This window comes from Cinclus cinclus, chromosome 2 (genome assembly GCF_963662255.1).
Source record: "Cinclus cinclus chromosome 2, bCinCin1.1, whole genome shotgun sequence".
Classification (NCBI taxonomy): Eukaryota; Metazoa; Chordata; class Aves; order Passeriformes; family Cinclidae; genus Cinclus; species Cinclus cinclus.
Window position 1 is genome coordinate 25141764 of NC_085047.1, and position 14485 is coordinate 25156248.

The window sequence follows — 14485 nt, forward strand, 5'->3', positions numbered from 1 at the left end:
TTGAAGCAGCTTTACTCCAGCCTCATTACATATTGGCTCTGATCATCAATCCTATTTGCAGCTTTCAGCTGTCTCCATGTTCTTTATCAGAGGAGCATGTATCAGGCAATACCTGGAGTGTCTCCATTAAACCAAATTTTAAAAACCAGTAACTGAAACAAATCAGTATTTGGGCACTGGCTGGAAAGAAAGCCCTGCAGACTCACCATGACTGAAAATGTCTTTCTATGTCTATATGACTCCCTCTGTCCTTCTCTAAAAATGAAGGGTCAAAGCAAAATGCTGGCAGCCAAATGAAATCTTTGAAAACACAATGTGCTTTCCAGTTATGAGAGGATGGAAAAATGAAAGCCCTGGAGATCTTTCGGGAACATTAGGCTTTATTAATCAGGAATGTACTTGCCAGATACCAACATTCCCAAATGGTACACTGAGTCAGATAAATGCCAGGGAGCAACAGAACCCATCCGGTTTGGTCTTCTGTCTTATGGGAAGTTCCAGCACACTCTGGGAGGTGGTTTTCCAAGCAATTCCTTAAAAAAGAAACCTCCCCTGATTCCACAGTACCTATAGGTCGTGTGTTCCAGCACTTTACAACCCATACAGTCAGAACACGGCTCCTAATATCTAACTTGGTAATTTTCACTGCTTGTTGAACTGATTTCTTTAGGTCTTTCTCCCTGTGGACATGAAGAACAATTAATCACTGTGCTCTTAATTATAAATTTTCACTCACTAGATTTTTTTTTTCAAGTATATTCTCCTTAAGGTGCAACAAAAGCAACACTTTCAGAAGCATATAATGCCAGGTAGGTCTCCTACATACCCTCTTGCCCCTGGGCCAGATAACAATCTGGCCAGTTTCTGCTTTCTCCACAATTTTAACTCTAGGACAATTACTGGCTTGACAAACATTTTTGACCTCTCCACATTTCCACTGGGGTAGAAATCAGGGCAGAGTTTATCCCCATGAGTTTCTGGATTAATGCCTTGGTAAAGGAAGGGGACAAGACAAAATTAATTCTCTTTGTCAATGCGCTAATGCTATTCCTCAGGGATAGTTGGCCCCAAGACACTGATCTTTGTTCAAAGCAAGCATACTTCCATACTCATTTCACATTTGCAGCACAGCTTCTACAAGCCAATAAATGCATCCAAAAAAAGGCTTAAACTCATGAGAGTCTACATTTAGTCAGAGGACCAGGAACTGGGAATGGACTTAAAGCCCATCTTAGACCTGAAATTTTAGCTAACACAGCAAGTTATAGGAGAAAAGGAAAGGTCCCAAAATCCATCAAGAATTGTGAGAATTCTTGCACTCTAAAGAACAATGTAGTGCATGTAGTGCTTGTTTGTTGCTTCAAAACTCTTCCTTCATCTAAAAGCAATGCTGTGATGGACGAAGGCCTTCCCAGCCCTGACACTACAAATGCAGCCTGCACTCTGGGACGCCAGCTTACTGTGTCACATTGGCTTGGGTTCTGCCTCTTACTTTCCTTATGCCTGCAAGCTCAATTGAACTTAGGAAAATTCAAACTGTCTTCTGTCTGTTTCATACATCATCAGCAAACAATCACTAGACAAAACAAATTTGCTCTCTGTAATTTGGAGGTTACGCAAATGCCTCTGTTGTATAATGCAAAAAAAAATAAAAATAAAGTTTGGTATGCAAGGTTAACTCAGCAAGGAGGAAAGTAGCAAAGAAACAGAGAACATAAACCATAAAATACTCAGAAGTGGGGAGAGTTACATAAGAAATACTTCTGTAACCTGGAGTTGGCCTTGCTACTTTTGAGTGATGAGATTAAACAAAGGCACAAGCAAGTTGTGAAAGATCACCCACTGGAATGGCTGTATGGCCATTCCTCTACAAAATGTACTTATTAATAATAACAATGGTTACTTTTTATATCCCAAGAGCTCTGCAAACACAAATTCACAAATTCAGTAATGTTCACAGAGCTGTATCAGTTTGAACCAGATTGAAAGAGTGGTCTGCTGAACAAGGCACAGTGAGGTTAAATGACTTGTTCAATGCCACTCATTGACCCAGTATCCATAAAGATTAGAACACTGAATCTCTTGGTCACTGATCAGATCAGGCTGTGTGAAGCTGAAACCTTGACAAACCAATCTCTTTTTAAACAAAAATAACATGTCATATACTCCTTATTGCCCTCAGCCCATGGCAACATAACTAAAACTATTGCTTTGAAAGCACATATTTTTCTACCACACACAGTATGTATGCTGTCATTGTCTCATTCCAAAATCATGCAGACACTGAGTGAGAGCAGAGGTACCTCCTCATGCTTGACTTAATCCTATTAGGGGTTAGCTGCAAACAGCAAAGTACTAGACCACATCCTTAAAGTTGAGTATTTGAGTAGTCCCATTGACCTCAATAGATCTGCTTGCCTATCAGCCTACATGACTATAGTTCAGAGAACTCAAGAAAACAAGAATCCAGCCCACAGACCTTTTGCATTAGGAGAATATCTGTACTACATTCAGCAAGTGGAGTTTTTAATGCAACTGTCCGACAGATACTCAGGTGATGTTAATCTTAATGTTTCTTCTAATGCCATGTACAAAGTATTTCTTATCAGACAAAATTTGGCTCATCTTATATTAATCATTGGATTTAGGGACATTCCTACATTAAAGCAAGATTTCCACACTTTAATTAAAGAAATAAATTACAAAAATACAAAGATAAAAGGATATGGCTTGCCTTTTCTCTTTCCTGTTTTTGGATTAATACAAGAAAGTTCAAATGCCAAGTTCACCTTGTTAAAGGTCTTACAAGTAGAAACCCGATTACAGCAAACATACAGGAAACAAAATAAATCTTTAAAGCATACCTTCCTCTGTAAAAAGTGCCACTGTTTTTATTGTGTCAAGCAACTATTTACATGGACATGAGGTATAGCAAGAACCACATCCTCAGTTTACAGGATATGTGCTTGTGTAAAACTTTCCTCATCTTATTTTTCTGTATTGCAGAGACAGCCTATGCCAAGGCTACAGAACTTAAAAGCAGCTACAAGTTTAAAAGGGGGGGGGGGTTGTAGGTTTTTTTGTTGTTGTTGTTGTTGTTGTTGTTGTCGTTGTTGTTATTGTAGTTTCTTTTGTTTCTTTGTTTGCAGTTTTTTTTAAGCTATTAGCACAAGAAACGCAAGGATTAAAAATATGGCCCTTTACTTCTCAGAATGAAAAGAAGACCTAGGCAGAACAGTCTTAGGAGTCATGATCCCACACTCCATTTCCAGTTAGACCACGGATTTACTTGGACCTTGAGAAAGCTGCTCAACATCTCTGTGTGGAGGTACTTCACACTCTTGATAAAAAAAGGAAACAAAAATATTTCCTAAACATGAGTTTTACACTTGTGTATTTATTTCCCCTTCAAAATCTAGAGTCTCATATAACAAAAAAAAGTTCATCCCAGCCAGTACCAATTGCTACTCTTATTTTGTCTTGGGCCATCCAGGCAGGTCTTAGTGATCATCTGGATCCTAAGGATTCAAAGAACTTGCTTTTAATTCATTCTTACGCTGCTGCTGCATTTTGGAAAGAGAATTACTCCTGCTTTCCAGCAAAATTTTTCCTGGTTGTTCACACTAAATTGCAAGACAAGCATGAAATTTGGTATGCACAGATTCAGAAGAGTCCCCCCATTTTTTCCCTGAACACTTCCCTTTAAATTTCTGCTGGACCCAGCAAATACACGAGTGTTTTCAATTTGGCTCACCAGTTTAATTGCAAGGTTAACCTCTGGTGGTCAAGGAATCTGCTCATATTCAGCAATGAAGAGCAGAAAATGTTAAATACCATTCACTGGCCACAGCCTGCAGTTAATGCACAATATTTAAACAACACAATGGCATGGCCCTTGCCAGTAATGTAAAAACATAGTGGAGTAGAGCCAGAATGGCACAATCTGCCTGTCTGAGTCATGCTTGGCACTGTGTGCTGGAGGGGCAGGCTTTAGCTGCCCACAGTGTAACTGTACCCTCCGGCTAGTTTACAATAAAACATTAAAATATATTAAAAAAGAGGGGTGGGGGGTGGTGGTAAAGGCATGATAAATCCTCTCTAATAGTTAAAATATTTTAAAATTGGAGTACAAAAGTACCACTTTGGAAGAAGACTCTGGATTTCATTACAGACTGCACATTTTGATCTTAAACAAGAAAAAACCTAACTTTGCTTTGTAATACTCCACAGCTTTGTATTGTTCAACTGAAATAGATATTTTTCCTTCTTTCTACAAGCTTCAGGATTTTTTTCATATATTGTTTCAATTGATTAAGAGTATCTGAATCTGCTGCATTTTCCAGTCCTTTTTTGCATGCCTGTTGTTCAGTCACTGAAGCTCCAAATCTTAATTATTAACCCAAATACATTCAATAAACATATTCTAAATAATGGTAGATCAGAGTAATGTGCAATCTGACTTGCATTTATGGAATAACTATGTTCTTAGAAAAAGACTTCCTTGCTGAGACATAGATGTTATTTTAACTGTTTTGTTGTGTCACAACAGAGATGAATGAGGCATTTCTGCCTTCACCTGCACCCTAAAAAAGCTGAAGTCCCCTGTGATGTCATCAGAAAGTTGTTTTTTTTTTTCTCATACAGAGGAGAAGAATTTGTTACGACATTATGAGAAGAGAATAAACTGTATTTTTTGCTATAAGGAATCTTCTGTTACTTTCTGTTATCTCTGAGCCAATGTGCAGAAATCCTCACTGACAAAGCAAGAGCAACTGTAAGTCAACAAACAGAGATGCACAGTATTCCTAATACTATTCAAAACAAAGCAGGAAGAAAGATCTATTCAGTGCTCTGAAATTAAAGATCTGCAAGATGTAAGTTCCTTTTTAAGTTTTAAATAAAACATCCTTTGAACTTCTAAATCCCATTCAAGGGGACTCTGACCTTTATCCAAGACCAGCTACTGTGCGAACACTTTGGATGCATATAGAAGAAAAATACAGACAAAAGGTACCAGAAAAGCTTTTACTTACAGGAATGCAGTGTGGCTTAATCTTTTTGTTTTTAAGGTGCAGTGATTTCAGCATCTACAGTGTAACTTCAGGCAGTCTGAAAAGAAACAGGTTAAAATCTCTTTCAGTTATAATTGGTATTTCAGATTTAATTAAAAATTAAACTTTCATAATGTTTCACCATCCAAAGCAATGCATTATCAGTCAAGCATAGCCTTCTCTCTTTTTTTTTTTGTTAAAAGAAGCTCTTCCCAGAGTAGTTTGCAATGAAAGAAAAAGGGAAAAAGGCAATTGAGAGTAGCAAAATGTATTTCTTCAGCAAAAGATCTCTGAATAATTTGGAAAGAAGCCTTCTACCACTTAATTTTAACAATCAACCTTATACTAATTAAAAAAACCCACAATTAAAAAGACAGAAAAACACCACCATATACCAAAGACTGTGAGAATAAAAATGCTAATTTCCGCAAAACAAGGATATTGCTAGGACCAGAACATACGCACCAAAGGGGAAAATATGGTTTTACATAATGCCAGCCGACAACATTTTTTACAAATTTGTTCTAGAGAATGCAGCACTTTCAGACTGTTGCATGGAGAAGCAGAGAAAGACAAGTTAAAAAAGAGGAAAGCTGTTTTTAAAGTTTTAAAGGCAAAATGTCCCTTGCAACCTTTTGTTAAGGGATATGAAATAGCTCTTCTATAAAACTGCATGGTGTCTTATTGTGAAAAATAAACGCCACATTACTGTGCAAAAAAAGATGATTAAGAAGTGCTAGCTGTAGACACAGCATTTGAACAGATGCAAAAATAATTTTTTTTTCTAAAATGGAGTTGAAATAGTTGGAATGACAATTTAACTCCAGGGGTTGTACCATAAAGATGAGTTTAAATGTTAGACTGCAGTTTAAAACCTGTCATTTTAATTATATCTAATTATAAAGGCTCCAAAACCAGGACAAATGAGAAAAACAAAAAAATATTAATAATAAATTAAAACAATTTTGCAATAAGTTGTCAGGATTTGCCCTAGTAATAGCAAACCATACAACAATGTACACAGACACATACAATGTACCAATAACTCATTAAAGGAACAAATCAAAATTTCATTAAATTTTATTTTTAAAAGGTGACAGCAGAACTTGCCTAATTTACCCCATTCAAAGTTAAAGCTGTTCTCCTCACCAGCAGCACTCTCACAGAGACAGTCAAATAAATCCTGGATACAAATCTAATACTGTTTTTAAATGTATCACAGGGTGGGAGCAATTCCTAAGTGTAATTTTACTTTGTTCTCCCATAAGTAAAAATCCAATTCCTCAGATGTCAGTGTTATATGAGACTTCTCAATCCATCCTCATGGATGCTTAAAATAAAACACACTGTATCAGACAACATACTGTCACATAAACGTATACATACACACACCAATACCACAAACAAAAATGAGCTCACAAACTTATTTGTAGGTTTAAGTTTTCCACTCTGTCAAGATCAGAGGTATTGAAGATCAGAAGGCAAATCAGCGAACATGGAAGGACAACACAGGAAAAATCAGAAACAATTCTTGAGCATTTGAATGAACAAGAGCCCCCTGACAGGGGCACTAGGATGATACTGCCACAAGATCACAGTTATAGGCTTGGTTGAAATTTTTCCTGAAGGAACCATCTGACACACATGTTCCTTTTCCTTTAGGCAACCTTATATCAAACAACTTTCCTACTTTCTCCTGATTAACATCTAATAAGGTAGACAAACAGTGAAGAAATCCAGACAAAAAAATGGTAAGTCCATTAGCAGCAGGCAACAGCACAACTGCCACATAGATGATAAGAGTTTCAGCCTCTGAACTTCCTTTCTTTCATTTTCTTCCCCTTCCAGATTTACTTATTTTCTAATATCTTCACGACGGTAATGCTGGCTTACTGGTAGGGAAGGAGAGGGGCAGCAGTAGTTAAAATCCAAAGCTATTTCTTCTAATGAATGCAGTGAAAAACTGACCTCAACTGAAGACAAAGAGCATTCACAGGGGGTGAAATGTATTTCTGTGTAGAGAGCCAGCATAGAGCCTGCAACACTGAAGCCCTATTCCAATGACCTAAATAGGAATAAATTGGTGCATGGACTTCACCACAGCGAATTTTGTCCAAAATCTGCATTTTCTTGTAGAGAATGAGGAAACACATGGCTCTCTCTGCTGTCAAAGAACAAAGGCATAGCACCTCCTTCCCATGCTGAGCACAATCCTGACAACTGCTCCTCAGTGTATCTTCTTAGCAGTTTTAACCTGAAGTCTTTTGTGCTTTGACCATGTTCTTCTGATTGGAAAGGGAAAGGAGGGAACACAATAGTTGGCATTACTCTGAAAGTTAGCCCAAGGGCATAGTGCCTGCAGATAAAGTGGTCCCTCTCCTCAAGGCAGGCATAAATTAGCACACACTGTGAGTCTTCTAATACAAGAAATGGAGCCTCGGGAAAAGCTCTCTGTAAGACCTTTCCTTCCTATGCACAGTGAGGATGCTTAACACCTGTGGGGCAGGAGATCATGATTGTTGAGTGAAAGGGGTAATCCCCTTGTTAAAAGAAAGGGACATGGCTCAAGAACAGTTAATGAACTTCTGCTTGAGACAAGCCCAAGTGCTGGAATTGCAAGAATGAGAAGTATGGTTGGTAAGCAATGAGCCACATGAGTAAAGTGTTAACAGAGTGTAACAGAGTTAAGTGTTACCTCTTAGTAAAGGCTTCAAAAACAAGTATCAGAAGGTAAACAGGCTTCACTTAATTCCTTCCTGCCATAAAGTTTATGCAGAGTCTGAAAACTGTGAGAGGAAAGCTACCATTTCCACAATGACTGAAGTTCATTAGCAATATTCCATGACTTGCATAGGGTCCTAACTCTACTTTGTCTGACTCATGTTTATGGTCTAATTCCCATTCTTTGATAAGAATCAGACTCATTCAATCTAAAAATTAAAGAGCAGGGGGAAAAGTGTAATTTGTTATCAGGAAGCATTTCAGAAGATGTCAGCCTTCTGCAAACTATTAGCAATAAAGAAGTTCCATATCTGTAAGGCTTTGATTTTCCTTGAGTACCTTAAGTCAGCTGGAGCAGGTCAGTTAGAATCATACATAGCTGATTAGTTACAAGGAGAAGGAAGACTAGAGGAGAATACAGTACAATACTTTCTGATATCTTTCAAAATTTCTAGATATAGAAATTAAAACCTCAGTCAATTGATCTTTTCAAACTCATTTCTTGACCTGGAAATCAACGATGAAGCCACAGCCACAAGTAACTATTCAAAGGTAAAATACTGATGTCCTTACTTAAGAAAAAAAACCCCTCTCATTGAAAATATTAAGAAACTTGTCTTCAACAACCAGGAAATGAGGGAAAGGGTGGGCACTGGATGATGTATACACACAAACAAATAACCAAGCCCTTTGCCTTCAAGAGAATATTCAAAAATACTCATGGGCCAGATAAGAGACCTCAATCCAACTTTAGAATCTAAATAATTACTTAGGATATGGCCCAGGATAATTGTGTCACAGAAAGGAAAAAGGAAAACCAACAGTACAGGCTCCTTATCTTACAACAAATATACCAACTCTGAAATTGGAACCAGTATATACATACCAGCAAAATGCTCTGTTCAGGAGCACTGTTAACACAAAAGAACAAATCTTATTAACACAGATACAGCATTACTTTGCTGCTTTTTATAGGTGAATGCACTTTAGTTGTTTAGTTGGTGTTAGTTCTATATAAAGAGCTTTATTTTTATCACCTGTCCCTTGTCCTGAGTGGACAGAAGTAACTAACTAGATAAATAAATAAAAAGAGTAATGCCAGTGCTTTAAAAATCCTCCCAAAAAAGTTTGAATTGGAGCTCTTACTACACTTTCCAAAATATGCAGGAATTTAGGTTATTATTTCCAGTTCTGCCTTCGAACTCATAGCCTTTTGTGGCTCAGACCAGTCACAGGGCTACTGACTGGGGAAACCTGGGGGGCCTTGTAATTTGGCAGAATGGGAGCAGAGGACAACCTACAGCATTGTGCTGTGATCACGGGCTCCTCCCACTGCCGGAATGAACAATAGGAGATTGAAGGTTTCTTTGTCAAAATGGTAAATATCCGTTATTGGTTCACTGCAAAGATGAGCGCCCACAGAGATTTTGTCTTCCTCATGGCATTCATCCTTTGAGTTTACTTGCCCAGTGAAGATAACATCCATTACAAATTTTAATTTCCAAACCATGGCTCTTTCAGCTAGAAAAGCATTTAAATCAGGAAGAAGGTGTATTTTTGGATACAATTCACACACACCTCACATCCCCCATTAATATTTAAACTATTTTTGTTCAGATGTCATAAAAACTGCCTTAGAAGACTAAGACTTCTTGAAATTTCAGCTTCAGAAAGTTAGAGACAATAAACTGTGTAAAAGCTGCAATGCATATTCCACTCCAATGGTCACTTGGAAACGGGTACTGGATTAAATTTCACCACAAGGGCTCTCAAACCTGTGAAACAGGTTGGATCTCTCAGCAGAACAGTCCACTCCCCTCATTTATTCCTACAGCTAACAGAGTAAGCAACAAGCACTTGAGAAGCCCAGCTGTGAAAGCACATGAGAAGCTGAACTTCTCAACCCATAGAAGAGCTGGTCTTTATAACTGCACTTAGGATCTGACCTGGTCTCCCAGTGTTTAGGAGTTTAATGGGTAGTTCTGTTATAGTTAGGTGAGACCCAGCATCCTTCTAAATACCTCTTGAAACTTTCCTCCTACGCAGGGGCGGTGATGGTAATCAAGTTGGCTGCTGAAAACCATGATATTCCTTATTCCAACTGTTTTCTTGCACAAGCTGTCCCTAGATCCTGTTTATGTTCCCAAGGAACAGAACAGTGACAGCATGCAGCTTTCACGAGGCCTTGCCCAAACAATTCTTTCTCTAAAGATACAGTTTTGGTTTTGTGTTGTTTTTTTGGGGGTTTTTTTTGGCTGTTTTTTTTTTTTTTTTTGTGAAGCAGCTCTGAAGCTGATATTCTCTGAGCATCTCTTGGAATACAGCTTGAAGACTTTACTTGTGCCCTTTACAAGCTATTGCAGCATGTAAGCTTCTCCCACTTCTTTTCAAGGTTCATAATGCTTTGATCTTCACAGCCTCACTTCTCCTGCTGAATGGTATCATCTCCCATGGCTCATATTATCTTTAGTGCATAAAATGATAATACCTGTTAAGAACCAGGCTCTATCACATAATCACAGCAGAACCTTCACATTTATTCTGGTTTAACAGAGAAACTTACATCAATAAATGTTTCATTGTGATGAAATTCAGTGCAGTGACAAACTGGGTGGATAAAGGAAATGTGGTGGATATAATTTTTTTGGATTTTAGCAAGGCCTTTGACATAGCACCACACAGGAAGCTCATAGAGGCACTAGAGAATTACAGTCTGAATACTATTACAATAAGGTGGATAAAAACTGTCTGACAGATAGGAAGCAATGAGTTATTAATCAATGGTATTACAAAAGAATAGAAAGAAGAATCTACTCTGATGCTGAACAAGAGGTGCTAGGATTATTATCACTACATAGATTCATTAAGGATGAGAAAAAGAATGTAAATATTAAAAGGATCCAAAACAGATGAGTCATAAAAAAAGAAATTTATCAAATGTGAAAGGTATCAAAATTGTAAGATTCAAATAATGGAGATGTGCATGAGCCAGAACAATGTGGCATTTAATATATCTTAAAATGTAAAAATAGTTAGCAAAAACCAATACAGAATTTTGTTTCAAATTCAGAAATAGAAGGTTTTCACTGTGTTTGCTTGACTTCATCATGTAACTATGCACTGGTACAGTCTGGTTGTGAAATTGGCTCCCTTGGAAAGCAAAATAAAATAATATATTTCAGTCACTGTGGTAAAGGATAATCATCTGGCCTATTTTCTTAGAATATCAGTACCAATGATTACAATTTTAAAGTTTAGAATAATCACATATGACATCCTTAATTTCTTCTTTGGAAACAGGGTACTCTTTTAGTTGTAGTTCCTGAATTTCCACTGCCCTGCACGGCTAAAGCCATTTTGTTGCTGATTTCTGGTACAGGAGATGACACTGAGCTATCCCCACAGAGACACGGTATACACTCGAAGTTTAATGGGTACTACCTCTCCAGTTCCTTCACAGATCTGTTCCAAAAAAATCAGCCTGACCCTTACCTGCGAAAGGGCAAGATCCTGGATGACAAGTAAGGTACTTAGGTGAAATGAAAAACCCTGGGGCAATGCACATAAATCTCATGGGACATAAGGCAGAAAAGGTCAAAGCAATAAACCTTTGTTTGGCAGTCTAGATACCCCTAAGTGTTGAGCAATTAAACATAGCAGTTGAGTATTTCCAGGATAAAGTCATCAATATCAGCAGGATATGAAGTTCACTGTATCCTGTCTCTTTTTCCTTGTGTGTAGAAAACAACCCCAGCACCACAGCCTCTGCTTACTTGTATCACTTCAAGAATAAGGCCAAAATAACTTTCAACATTCTCTTTCTTCAGACAGCAAAACTGAGTGAAAGCTACATGTTTTAAGAATTTCCTTAAGAAATTAAGGAAAGTTGTCACAACTCTTCTTGACTTATTGTTTATGGTCATTGTATTGACATGTGACATCAGGAGACCATACTTGGTAATCTCAATCATCTGTGAACTCCATCATCTACGGTTTTCAGCCCTCTGACCTTCTCCCAAGATCTCCAGTATATCTTCTACCCTCATACAGTGGCCCAAGCCTATCTCCTCTCCCTGACTAGCACTTGCTTCCCTCTGTCTTCACTGTGAGAATCTGCCTTATCCACACTGCAAAGCTTCCCTTTTTCCTTCTTGATGCAGGCACAGAAGGGAATAGGATGAAGGTGTGACACTTCCTTCACAGGCGAAAGAGACAGTGAGGGAAGTGCATTAGCAGAGAGGCAGGAATCTGTGGGTCTTGTGTCAGAGAAGGGGAAAAAATCAGAGGTGGCAATATACACTTCTGGTCTCTGGAGCAGCAAGTGTAAGTGTGGCTTCTGTGGCTCTGATGGACTTCAAATGGACAGTAGGTCCACCACTATTATGCTACCCTAAGCAGAAGCTTTATCTCTACAGGCCTGTCTTGGATGGAACTTGGGATTCTGATGTGTAAGAAGGGACATGCTATCTTTTATGATTCAATAAAAGTAATAAAAAGCAAAGTCAGGACTACAGGCTAAGTTTGGACTTCATACAGGCAGATGTGTCACAAGTGGTATAATTACAGATTACACATGGACAGATTTTATTCCATCATATAGAGAAGCACAAATCGATGCAGTCTTTTACTTCAGCACATTGTTTATGCTTTTGCCAGAAGGCCATTAACCTGAAGCCCAAAACCAGCTCCATGTTGCACAATGTCATGCTTCACATTATTTCATTTATGTAACTGCCCTATCAAGGCCCAAGGAGCATATTGAACAATATCTTATTGTACAGGCTATTGAGATTCAATATTGCAGGGACAATGCTATCAACCCCCTCCAATTTCATTCATCTCAGAAATCTTCGCAAATTTAGTACCAGAGGACTTTGAGACATTTGGACTGTACTGTAAGTCTGCTGCTTAAACTTTTAATGCAACATTGATGCAACCTCTCAAATATTCCCCAATAAAGCCCATATATGTAATTTTTGTTTAATTAGACATCATCCTACAAGAAGAGAAATTCAAACCCAGCTGGAACTATATAAAAGTTCATGGAAGTTCAGTTCCTGCACTGTGATTTGGCAAAGATCTATTGCAATTTTTTTTCCCAGTGACAATGCAGAAAAAAATAAGAGAATATATCAGCAATTATTTGAACTCATCACTGTGTCAGGACAGGAAATAATATCTGGAAGAAAAAAGGAGAAAACAATCTTCCATTTACTTTCAATATTAGTAAAACCAAGGAAAATATTTTTATACTGTCAGCCACATCCTGCAAAATCTAGGTAACAAAGCAACAGCATAATGACTAGATAAGTTTAAAATGGATTTTTAAAAAAGAATGGGTACTATTTTCTGAAGACAAAGTATATCTACATTGCAGGAATGGATTCAGAGACCTCAGCATCCCATTGGCCTGGTCAAATACAAATTATATTTATAGTTATTCCAGGGACCTTGAGATATGGAGTGCACATGCTTAAATCTATGTAATATTTATCTTCGTTTCAGATACTTAAAATGAGAAGCACATGGTATGAGCCCAGGTTTGTGGGGCTTCTGCAACAACTGAATTGCTTGAAGTTCCAAGACTAAAATTCACTCTGGCTCCATTTGCCCTACAAAAACCTGAAACACACCTAACATACAACAGAATATTACTATCAGGATAAAAAAAAGAAAAAAAAGTTTGGGTATTCAACTTGTTCCATAATCTGTGTTTAAACAGATGAGATCAAATGCATCCTCCTAGTGGTCAATTAAACTACGGAATTAGAACTGGTATATAATTTTTTAGCAATTAAAAAATTCTAGCAAAAACCCATGCACAGAAAAACACAAAATTAAGTTCCATCATGTTGACACTAATACTGGGCAAAGTCTAAAAGACCATATATTAATTGTATTCCAGGTAAAGATGATGAGAAGTTCAGATATGCAAATGGTAGCTGAATTTTTAATAAAAAAACAACTTCAGTCTTTTTCAAGTCTTTTCCAAAATACCAGAAGTGATTAGAACACATTATGGACCAGTCACTTGCCAAGTTTCATGTTTGAAATCAAAGCTGTTTTAAAATTTTCTGAACAAAAAAAGCATTTTAAAACTTGCAACAATTCAGTCATGGTGATATAAGCAAATACTAGCCAATCTGAATTTTGGAACATTCTTGATCTAATGCCTTTATGTTGTAACGAAGCCCAGAAAAATATTTCAGGCCCAATTGCTGAGACAGTGAACATAATATTCATAAATAAAAAAGAATCATTTACATATTATACAACTAAATTTTTTATTTCTTCAATATACCTTGATAGAATTAGAAGGATAGATCCTTCAGGAACTTTGTTGTCATAACTGAGATGCATCTTCTTTTACCACATTTACTAAAGATGAACCCACCTGTAATTTGTATGGAAGAGCTAAACACTTCTTCTTCCCTCCTCTGCACCTCCCACAGAAAGAACTCAGCACTCTTCAAGCAGTTTCTGTACAAATAACTATAAAAAGGAAGTGGTTCTATCAGGGAGGAACTGCTTAGTTTCTTTGCGTGTGCTGAGGAACTCTTTCTGAATTAATACAGGCCAGCACCATCTCATGCTCTGCTGCCCCCTGCCCCATTAAACAATGCATAAGGAACAAAATTTGAACCTGTACCTTCCACAGTAAAAGCACTTGCAAAGTACATGAAGACTGCCAGGATACAAAACACCAACTGCTA

At 37.6% G+C, this 14485-nt stretch overlaps 1 long non-coding RNA gene across 1 annotated transcript in view; it reads right to left on the reverse strand.

Moving 5' to 3' along the window:
- The window catches only part of LOC134056120 (uncharacterized), a 96178-nt gene that overhangs the window by 16546 nt on the left and 65147 nt on the right, over positions 1–14485 (reverse strand). The window contains exon 2 of the long non-coding RNA XR_009934127.1: positions 5034–5109. This is a non-coding gene — a long non-coding RNA (uncharacterized LOC134056120). The remainder of the gene's footprint in view (positions 1–5033; positions 5110–14485) is intronic.